Source organism: Schistocerca piceifrons, chromosome 7 (genome assembly GCF_021461385.2).
Source record: "Schistocerca piceifrons isolate TAMUIC-IGC-003096 chromosome 7, iqSchPice1.1, whole genome shotgun sequence".
Lineage (NCBI taxonomy): Eukaryota > Metazoa > Arthropoda > Insecta > Orthoptera > Acrididae > Schistocerca > Schistocerca piceifrons.
In genome coordinates this window covers 23,054,347-23,065,532 of record NC_060144.1, presented here as the reverse complement: position 1 = coordinate 23,065,532, position 11,186 = coordinate 23,054,347, and the positions used below count along the sequence as shown (strand labels likewise).

Sequence of the window (11,186 nt, the reverse complement as noted above, 5' to 3'; positions counted from 1 at the left end):
AAAAAAAAAAAAAGCACTTCGTCTTCAGGCCACAAGTGGCCCATCGGGATCATCCGACCGCCGTGTCATCCTTAAGGTGAGGATGCGGATAGGAGGGGCGTATGGTCAACACACCGCTCTCCCGGTCGTTGTGATGGTTTTCTTTGACCGGAGCCGCCTCTATTCGGTCGAGTAGCTCCTCTGTTGGCATCACGAGGCTGAGTGCACCCCGAAAAATGGCACCAGCACATGGCGACCCGGATGGTCACCCATCCAAGTGCCGACCACGTCCGACAGCGCTTAACTTCGGTGATCTGACGGGAACCGGTGTATCCACTGCGGCAGGGCCGTTGCGTGAGAAAGAAAGTAAAGATATTACATTAAATACCCGACATCATTGATACAAATAATTGTGCACAACGATACTGTAATACGTGCAACAATATTTGACGTATATTCACTATGCAGTATCTGTAGCCGACAGAACCGATATCACCAAAATCGTTGCTAGTGCGTTGACGCACTTAGGTCCTTGCAGAGGGAACTAATTTATTCTGCTTATTTCCGGTCACTACTGACTTGGAGTAGAAATATTCTGAAAATTCGACCAGTATTGTTTTTTTAAGAAAACGTCTCTTAAGTTCGCTGAACTTTGATATTTTTCCACAGCATTTATACCTCACATACTATCTTCTACCTTTTTACTCAAAATATATTTATAAAGCGGTTGCAGCACAAAGAATTTAAACAGTATATTGATAATTTTTACTTATGGACCGTCTGACAGTTGCTGTTAACTCTCAGTGCAATTTACTCGCGAATGCATGCCAGTCTAACACTCAAAAGCTGTTCCATGTTGTATTTGCTATAAACTGCATTAATAATTAACTTTTAGTAAAAGCAATAAACGTTTGGGCTTACTTACACTAAAACAAACATAGAAAAGTTAGCAAGAAACATATTACTTTGAAGAATCTGCTACTATAGAAAAGCCTGATATTTATGTCGATATGAAGGCTTTAACATTTATCATAGCAGAATAATTTCCTACATGCTCATGAGAATTTAGGTATCCACACAACATACTTTGTAACTTCTCATGCAGGTAACAGAAGTCCTCTATCCTTGAACGTCAATAAAAATATAATTCAAGGAACAGTGCGTTATGCAATAGATTTTTATTTTTATAGAAACAAAGAACATACAGAAATTACATGGTGAGGTTATGTGGTGTCACCGCCAGACACCACACTTGCTAGGTGGTAGCCTTTAAATCGGCCGCAGTCCGTTAGTATACGTCGGACCCGCGTGTCGCCACTGTCAGTAATCGCAGACCGAGCGCCACCACACGGCAGGTCTAGAGAGACGTACTAGCACTCGCCCCGGTTGTACGGACGACGTAGCTAGCGATGCACACTGACGAAGCCTCGCTCATTTGCAGAGCAGATAGAATAGTCTTCAGCTAAGTCAATGGGTACGACCTAGCAAGGCGCCATTAGCAGTATATTGTCTGAAACTATAAATTCTCACTTGTATCGTCAATAGCGATGTACCAAGGATGGATTAAAGTTAAGTATTCCAGAAGCTACGTACTTTTCTTTATAGCATTCATTACGTATCCTGTTTCAGACCTCACGCCATCCTGCGTGAGCTTATAGTGTGTATTTCGGTCTCCTCAAACCACACTGTGTCGGCACTTCTGTCGACACATCAGGTTAAGTGGCAATTCACGTCTAACAGATTCTTAGCGATAACGAAAAATATCATTAAGCAATAAATGTGTGGGGAGGAGACCATGAATTCAATCTTACCTTGTTTGCGTAGTATTTTTGCTGCTTAGTTTTGCTGAATTAATGAGTGAGTTCGTTATTTACTGTATCTGCATTGTCTCTGGAGTTAATTTTACAAGAAGGCAAAGACAAAACCACTCAAAACGGACTAATATTCCGATACTCAGCCCAGGACAGTACGAAAGACTTTTGTGTTCTACGCATCCCGAAGTGAGCTTCCTCTTCCGTTTGTAAATTTATTCACCGTTTAACACTGTCGTCCATTTAGAGTCGATAGGATTTCACACGTAGTCATGACACCTGAGAAGTTAAATTGAAAACCTATATTACAGGGATGCAAATACCAAGGGAGGTAACTTAGCTTATAGTGGAAAGAAACTCCGAGTTGCCACATACTGATATGTACAACCACCAAATTGATGCAAGAAGTCAGACTCGAAAACTACAGACGATCTTCGCTATCTTAATGAAATTGTTTTCTTCCCCAGATCGGACATTAAACTAAATTAGTCCAGTAAGTACGAAACTAAAGAAGTTACCTCTCCTCTCTACTTGTGTATTGAAATCAACAGAAATTTGATTTGAAAATCTAAAGAGTTACCAAATATTAAATTAATTTATATACCAAGAGGTGCTATTTTGTGCAGTAATGACATTCCTGAAAAATGCGATTTTTTACAATATTCAAGTTGTCTGTAAAACTGAATACACCTGGCAGCATGTAGTAATGCATTATAGAGGGTGAATCACGAGGTTTTCCCCCTGTTGCTGGAGGTTGTGCTTAGGTTATTTGGAACAAAAAATGTAAATACAGTACTGTGATCAGATCCATAATTAAGGAGCTACAACAGAGTTCAGAAACTTGCCAAGGTGTATGGATCGCTACGCTTGTGTTCGCAGGACACACGATCAGTCAGGTAGACAAGTGCAGCGACTGGTACGTTTCCATAACAACTACGTTGTTGGTACTGCAGTCATTGTTTACTGTTATTGTCTCGTGTGTACAGTAAACTTTGCGATCCGGTACAAGTTTTCATCACAGGAGTATGGAGAGATTGCGTACATTTTGGGCTTCTGTGATGGTAATGCGAAAGCTGCTGTAGCCGAATATCGCCATCGGTATACTGCGTATAATCGTAGGATTCCGAGTACCAAAACATTTAGTGGAACATATCGAACATTGCCAGAAGTTGGTACTCCTCCCAGTATTCTTATTCAGTCTGAAAGACATCGTGACGTTCAAGAAGAGGAAAACATTCTTAATTCGGTAGAGCGTAGTCCTCGTTCAAGTACAAGACGCCTAGCTACGCGACTGAACGTTTCACAATCTGAGCTATGTAGGATTCTTCATGAGAATTGACTGTATCCTTTTCATGTGCAGAAAGTTCACCATTTAGAGCCACATGATTGTGCCAAACGTTTGCACTTTCGTAACTGGTTAAATGGAAATCGGCAGGTCTGTCGCTTCCTAATGTTCAGTGATGAAGCAACATTTACAAGAGATGGCATCGACAACATGCATAACATGCATGTGTGGGCAGACGAAAATCCCCATGCCTCGGTAGTATCTCAGTTTCAACGCAGATACATTGTCAGTGTCTCGTGTGGTGTTGTTTGTGACCAGTTACTGGGAGCGTTTATTCTCCCGGCAATTTTAAAAGGTCAGATGCACGGTAACTTTTTACAAGAACACTTATCGCAACTTCTTGAAGATGTTCTTCTGGAAACAAGATGCGACATGTACGTTCAACATGACGGGACACTTGCACACTTGCACCATGTAGTAACAGCCTATCTTAATCAGCAATTCCTACACCGATGGATAGGTCGCGGGGGCCCTGTCAACTGGCCTGCCATATCCCCAGATCTGGAGGTGGATGGCAGACCTCGTCTACGAAGTGAAGGTGGAAACACGAGAAGAATTGATATAACCCATTTTCGATGCCGCAGCGTCAATAAGGAACGAGCATGTGAAATTACGAAATGCTGCTCGCTCGGCTCACTCCCGTGCGAGTCTTTCCTTCAGATCCAGGGAGGAAATTTTGAACATTTGCTTTTAATCCACTCTGAATGCAAGAGACTGCTACAAATTGTTTAAATTAATTATTATGTGCATTTTTATAGTGAAATCCTACAATAAAAGCTTCTTCTGTCATTTTCCTGAGTTTTTCAGTTACTGCAGCTCCTTAATTACGGATCTGATCCCATTACTTGATTTACATTTTTTGTTCCAAATAACCTAAGGAATACCCTCCATAAACCTGGGGAAAACCTCGTGACTCACGCTGTATACTATATCGGTGAAATGTACACCTGAAGCCCACTGTCAGTCAGAGACGACATAAAGTAAGATTTCTTGTGGCACTTTTGACGTTTTCTCGTTAAATCTTGCCACCCAGAAACTAGCTGCTACTCGTATACACCTCATGGAAGACGTGTAGATGATGGTTCAGAACCAATGATTTTGGGACTGTTGTACGTTCGCAATCACGAGCAGTGAAGGAAGTCTTACCGTTTCGTGAATCACTTACATTATTCAACATCTAATGAAATAAATGTACACATTATATACATGCACATATCTGTCAGTTTGCGTGTATGTGTGTATGTTCGTGTGTGAATGGGAAAACCGAATGTAATGTCGTTTCTTTACATTCAATTCAAACAAATAATTAGTGATTCAAATAATTAATTAGTGATGTAAACACGTTCATTACCAAACCTCTCTTGCATCTAATGTGCAAAGTTTAATGCGAGATCGAAAAAAATCAATTGGTTTTTGAGCAAAGTACCTGGAGGTGGCATTTTGGACATCATACACATTTTCACATTATTTTGTCTCTTAGCAAATGTTGTAGCGATCGGAATAAATGGAAACCCGATAGCGCAATATCGGGCTAGTATGGTGGGTGAAGTAATAGCTACCAGGCAATTTTCTCGTGGGTTCGTCTTACGCAGTGAGGTCTTGCATTACGGTGTTGCAGAGTAACGTCTTTTTTTTTTTTATAGCCACGTCAGTTCAGAGTAAAAACTCAAGTTTTCGAAGATTATCTCCATCGCCTTCGTCAGGAGCAACTGACTGTCAAAATGCTGCTGTGGTGTCCTTACGTAGCCCATAGACAGCTTCTGATTGGTCGGTAATTACGTAATACTATCGCACGTGGTGGGACTGTCTGCGCTGGCGGCGTCACAGCCCCAGTAGTATCGTAAACATTGCGACGAATATCTCTGCCTCCTCTTTGCATCGCGAGCTCGCTTCCATGCACCGCTAAGATTACATCCTATGTCACGGTTGAAGTTCTTTTCGCACATTGTCATTCCTGCCACTTTTATAATTACAGAATCCCTGTATGTAGGAGCCTGTGACAAAGCTTTTGTTTCGTCGAGCCGTATCTTCTGTTTGTGAGGCTGTGCTCGGCAACTGCAGATTTTTTCACTTCTCGAGTTTTAATACGCCGTCGATGTTCTGCACAGCGGCCGGAAACGGTGCGGGTGGATTGACCGACGTAACTGGTTTTGCATTCAACAGGGATGTTATAAACCCCAGGTATCCTGCATCAGCGCGGGCTCTGGTACAAAGAGTCCATTGTTCTAGGATGCCAAGCTCACTGATAACTTGAGACCCCCCTCCCGCTAACCTATGGCGAGGCCAGCGAACCGCTGGGCCGGTTCTGGAACAGGTAACGAGGTCACACCTCCTCTGGGCCGACAGGGAACAGGCTGCCCCTGTCCTCCACCGGTTTGTTTATTATTGGCGGTAATTTGCCTCAAACGCCCCCGTCGTCCTTTTATAACTAGAGCCTCGTCATTTTGTTCCATTCTCCGTTGTGAGAGGAAGCAGAGCTATGCAACATACTAAGTAGTTGTAAATACTACCATAATTACTGATGTAAAATAGTTTGGGATTAACATGTGTGACTGAGAAACCATAAAAAAAATGACACCACGACATTTACTGTAAGCATCTTAACCTCCGGTTGCTATTTTCTATAATTTTAACCGATTTTCTCTGAACTCCCACACCTGCGTTCTAAGACTGAAAGCGTTATTTTAATCTTTTAATCATTATTTCTGAGGATCTTTTTTATTTCAAAATATACTGATAAAAGCACAGTATGATATTTTAAGAAATACGCCCGTATCCCAACTAAAAAAATCCCGCGAAGCAACTGAGTAATTGTGAAGCCACTTATATAAACCTGTGCTTCAATACAACTTCCTCTCTCACAACCATAGGAGAGGAATGCACTTTCGTTTAAAAACGCAATCCAAGAACTGCTGCCTGACTGTATAGGACTCGGTGCCCAACATTCTGCCGTCCAGCCGCCGCTGCTTTGTGACCTGTCTCAAAGCGGCTTCGGGCGCCGCTTCGCACCGTAGCCTTCGTGCTGCTGGTAATCAGCCCAGCTACTAGTGGTCCAATCAGATGGTGATTGTAAATAGTCTTCACGGGTGTGCCGCCGGATGACGTTGTGCAAATCCCACAATATTTCCTCGGAGCAACTGTCCGACATCATCAGGTGGTTGAACGTCGCTGGTGGCTAGGTACGACTGACAAGATCCACATGTCGACGCCGCTGTATATAGAGCACGCGCGTGAAGATTGCGCAGGCGCGGGAACCACGCATGCGCAAAAATTTGCAGATAGATGGCGCCAGACTCAAACGCCCTCTGCCGGGAAACGCAGAGCGGCCGTTCTGCGCGTGCGCTGACCCTGTGTTTACTGACATGCTGCCAAAGTTATGACGGGTCTTTTATCGAAAGCTCTTTGCTTTCTCGTCGTGATTTAACAGCAGCCAATGCAAGGTTCCAGGCTGTACTCAACTGAAATCCTGCATCCCTGTTGATAAGGTTATCAGCTGTACGGATATTTATTGCTTCCTTAATAACTCAATCGCACAAAGAGGATGCTGGGGATAAAACTTCCGTCTTTTCGTAAATCATGTGATGTCCTGTGTTCAGACAGTGTTCTGCAATTGCCGACTTCTCCGGTTGGCGTAGGCGTGTATGACGCTGATGTTCGTCGCAGCGTTCTTGTACTGTGCGACATGTCTGACCTATATATGCCGCCCCACACTGACAAGTAATCTTGTACACACCACGTTTCCTAAGACCGAGCTCATCCTTAACCGAACCTAACAGGTTCCTCAATTTTGCAGATGGTCGGAAAACACACTTGTTGTCATATCTTTCGAGGACTCTTCCGATTCTTGACGACATGGCACCAAAGTTCGGCAAGAAGGCCAAGGTGGTAGGTTTCTTCGTATCTTCATTCTGCTCCATAGATTGAACTCGCTTGGGCCTGAATGCATTACGTATCTGTTTCTCAGAATAATCGTTTTGACGGAAGACTGTCTTCAAATGTTGCATCTCACTCGGCAGGCTTTCAGAGTCAGATACCACACGCGCTCTATGATCTAGCGTACGTAATGCACTACCACACTGTGCTCGATGATGGCAGCTTGTGGCCTGCAAATATAGATCTGTATGCGTTGGCTTGCGGTATACGCTGTGTCCCAAGGTTCCATCTGCTTTCCTTCGTACCAAAACATCAAGAAAAGGTAAAGTGCCATCTTTTACCACTTCCGTAGTGAAGTTAATATTCGGATGGAGCGAACTGAAATGTTGAAGAAGCGTAGGTAGAGCATCCAGTACGTGTGGTCACACCACAAACGCATCGTAAAATACCGCAGAAAACAAGAGCGTTTGAGAGTGACTGACTGTACTGCTTTATCTTCAAAGTCCTCCATAAAATAATTGGCCACCACAGGAGAAAATGGGCTCCCCATGGCGACACCGTCCACTTGTTCAAAATATTGGTCTTGAAATAAGAAGTATGTTGAAGTAAACACATGGAGAGGATCAGATTTCCTGTAAAACATGTCTGAGTGGCGGTTTTCGTCAGACCAAGCGTATGCCTGTAACTTACGGTGCTGCGGTTGGCGTAATTTTGGGTTTAACGCCAAAACCCAACATCATCCCTCGATATGCTATGACTTTCGTTCGAGCTACAAAATGAAAGCTTTCATCACATCCACAATTAAAATGCTATCAAACGACGTATGTAAATGACGATAGTTATGATTTCTTATTTGGTAGTAATAATAATTATTGTAATATTACAGGTACGTTATTAATGTAATAATTTTAAAGCCATGCCAAAGAAGTCTCACCCTCTTCTCGATTCGCGCTCCTCTAACCTCGTGTTCACTTGAATCGTCTGTAGAATGAGAATATATAGGGGTATGTTACAGCTGACAGTAAGTAAGATAATACTAGTTTCTGTTCATACCAGATAGTAGGTAAATAAGAAGAGTTGAAACCAATGTATAGTGTTTCTTACAGTAATGAGGTCATGAGATTTGACAACAGGAAACTATAATACCAACAATGTGGAATATAGCTTATCTTTATCTGTAGCAGTCCTTGCTTTTCTGTCTTGCTGTTAGATGTGGCAGACATTCTCGCAAACTGTATCGCAGTTGCAGCAGAGCTTCGAGCAGTGCAGGTCTATTTTTCAGTCGTTTTGAGGAGTAGGCAAGACACCCACTTCTGTATTTTCATGCGATATAGGTCAGAGTAACATTGGGTACTGGTGACTGAAGCATAGTGGTTCCAACCAGCCGCCAGGCGATCCTTTAACATCGCCAAAACCCAGTACTCGGGATTCTCATTTTTTCTCAGCCAGTGCTGTATCTTGTGGTATACTCGGAGAATATGCTGACAAGCAGTATCCTCAGTTTCTTGCAGAGAAGCGATGTTGGTAGTTGTTCTGTTGCCAGTCTGATGCAGCTTCTGTATCTGAAGTGGTTCGGAGACTTTTTCGGTTACATGACCATGCAACTTGATGAGGAATCCTTCAGCACTCTCTACTATGGTCTGCCTTTCCACATTAGAATACTTAAATGTTTGCATGTCACCGCCTCTGACTGCATGCGAGAATAGGGTATTCTCGCGAACAGGGTGACGAATTCCCTGAGGAGAGTGAACCTGATGTGGGATTTTCCTTCTCCTTGGCTTCACCAATACTACAAGACTTTCTTGATTGAAGCCTGTTAGAATGATGAGAAGGTCCTCGTTTCCCCCCAAAACTATGACGATTGAATGTAGTGGAGGAGTGTGGGGGGGAGGGGGGGGGGGGGGGAGCGGCTGAATATTGAATATATGGCGGTGTTGATAATCAAGGTAGGCTGTTGGCAGCTTCCGCTGCTTGCTTGGAAGCTATGCCTGATTTGGCCAATTTGTACATTAACACGTGTTCTTCGAATCAGAGAGGAATTTTTCCAGAGTGACACTGGGTACCATCGTTTCGTTAAAGATTATTTCTATATAGCCTGGTCCGGAGGACCTTCTCGCTCACTCGTTCTCCTTGGTGCTGGTGCTCAACTTCTCAAGACAACTAACAGACACTACAACAGATCTTGAACTGTACGTTGACTGAATGAAAGCGGTGTAGCTGTCTCAGATATCTGAAAATGACTGCTCACTGTGTTAAACAGTTCGACGAGATGGGGCATCCTCCATTGGGAGTGGGAGATCACTGCCATCTCACAAACATCTCACTACTCCACCACCGCAGGCATCAACTACCAACCATTCCAATAACATCGTGACAGTACTGGAGGATGAAATTCGGCAACGGAAGCGCAACAAAACGCTGCGACGAACGACCTGTTTCCTGAGCTTTGAAATCGCTCGAAGTTCAACACGCACCACGCTCGTACAGTTGGTCTGACGAAAAACGTCTCGCAGACCTTTTTAGTGCGAAATTTAACGCTCCTTATTTTCATAAATAGTCAGCTTTGGCGAAAATTGCGGCGTTTTCTAGTTATAAGCGAAAACAAAAAAAAATAATAAATTAAAAAGCTCCAAATCTTCTTTACATTTTTGACCCATTTCTTGGCCGAACTTTAGTGGGACTTTCAAAATTCAAATTCATCACCTACGAAAACGTATAGAAAGCTTGTCAAAAAGACCTCTACGAAACTTGCCGCTATTTCGCCTTTCTGGGCAACATTTGACTGGACTATAGTGCATAGGGTAGGAAATAGTGGAGAAACGCACTTTATTTAAAAACATACTAAAAACTATGCTCTAACGAATCCACACGACCATCACTCGACCGTATGGCTGGCGGTGTGTTGGTCTCCGTGTTCTGGGCATTCACGCAGCGGTTCTTGGATCATTTTCTTAAACAAAAGTGTTTCCTCTGGAAAGATAGGAGGGGAGAAATTGCTTTAAAGCGTAGTTTTTTCTTTGTGTTATGAGTGGATTCTTTTTACGAGTCTACTCTAGGAGCCTTACACTGGCATCACAAATTGTTAGTGCACGGTACATTTTTGTTGCATTGCGGAATTGTTTTACTCAGTTGTAGGCGTATTTGTCAATATACTGAGCTAATAATTTACCGGTGTATTTTTTTAAAAGTAATGCACTCTGGAATGGTTAAACGTTGAAAGTCAGTTTTTTTTTCTTTTACACACAACTGTTGAACTTGGGCATGGGTATTTTAAGAAAATCGGTACGATTGTGGCAAATAGCTACAGGTGGTGCGAGTGCTTACAGTAAATGTCTTGGTGTCATTTTCTTGTAGTATTTCATTCAGACTCTGTAACGTCAAAGAGCCTTACCTCAGTAATTACGGTATAGCGGTCGATCAAAAAGTTTCCGTTCGAAGACCGTACACTTCAAAACTGGTATGGCTATCAGGCAAACTCGCCGTTAGCTTTTGGCAATCATCCCACTGATGCACCAGGTTGAGGAGACCCGTTTGGTAAAACACAGTGTCGTGCTGCGTGGAGAAGTCCGTAACTGCCTGCTTCATATCCTTTTCCATGAGGAATCGTCGATCCTTCAGAGAGGAGGGATGAGGACTACAGGGCCGGTGTTCGAGTGTCCCCAACTTGAGTTGGCATAACTTCTGCATAACAATATTTGCGTTAGGGGGCGTGCCTTACCATGTCTTTTTGGCCCGTGGGAGCGCTGCCTTATTATCTGTTCCAGGACGGCACAGCACTTTGGTGACCTCGCCATGCGTTGAGGCCGGAGACGGGTCTCATGAGTGACCATGGTATCCTAGAATAAAGGATCCTCTGTTTCCGAAACCAGCACTGATGCACTGCCTACCTGTACCTTGCCATCCAAGGTCACCTGGCCTCGCTCCACTGCTTTTCTCTGTCCTACGTGATCCCAGAAGGGGAGTGTACAGCAGGCCCATTGATAGTGTTGAACAACTGAAGCAGAGAATTGTACACCTTGCCAAAATTTGTCTAACGTTACTGAGGTCTTTGAAATAATTCATACGTTACTGTAGAGACGGGTGCACTGCTGTATCCAAATGGTAGAGAAACACGTGGAAGGCCTCCTTAAACACCCAAGAGTGCATAGTAACTTGTAACGTGTAATGTGCCTAGGATG

At 43.3% G+C, this 11,186-nt stretch overlaps 1 pseudogene; it reads right to left on the bottom strand.

The window, feature by feature from the left end:
- Window positions 1–216: 216 nt before the first annotated feature.
- On the bottom strand, window positions 217–334 carry LOC124709293 (annotated as a pseudogene).
- Window positions 335–11,186: the final 10,852 nt, after the last annotated feature.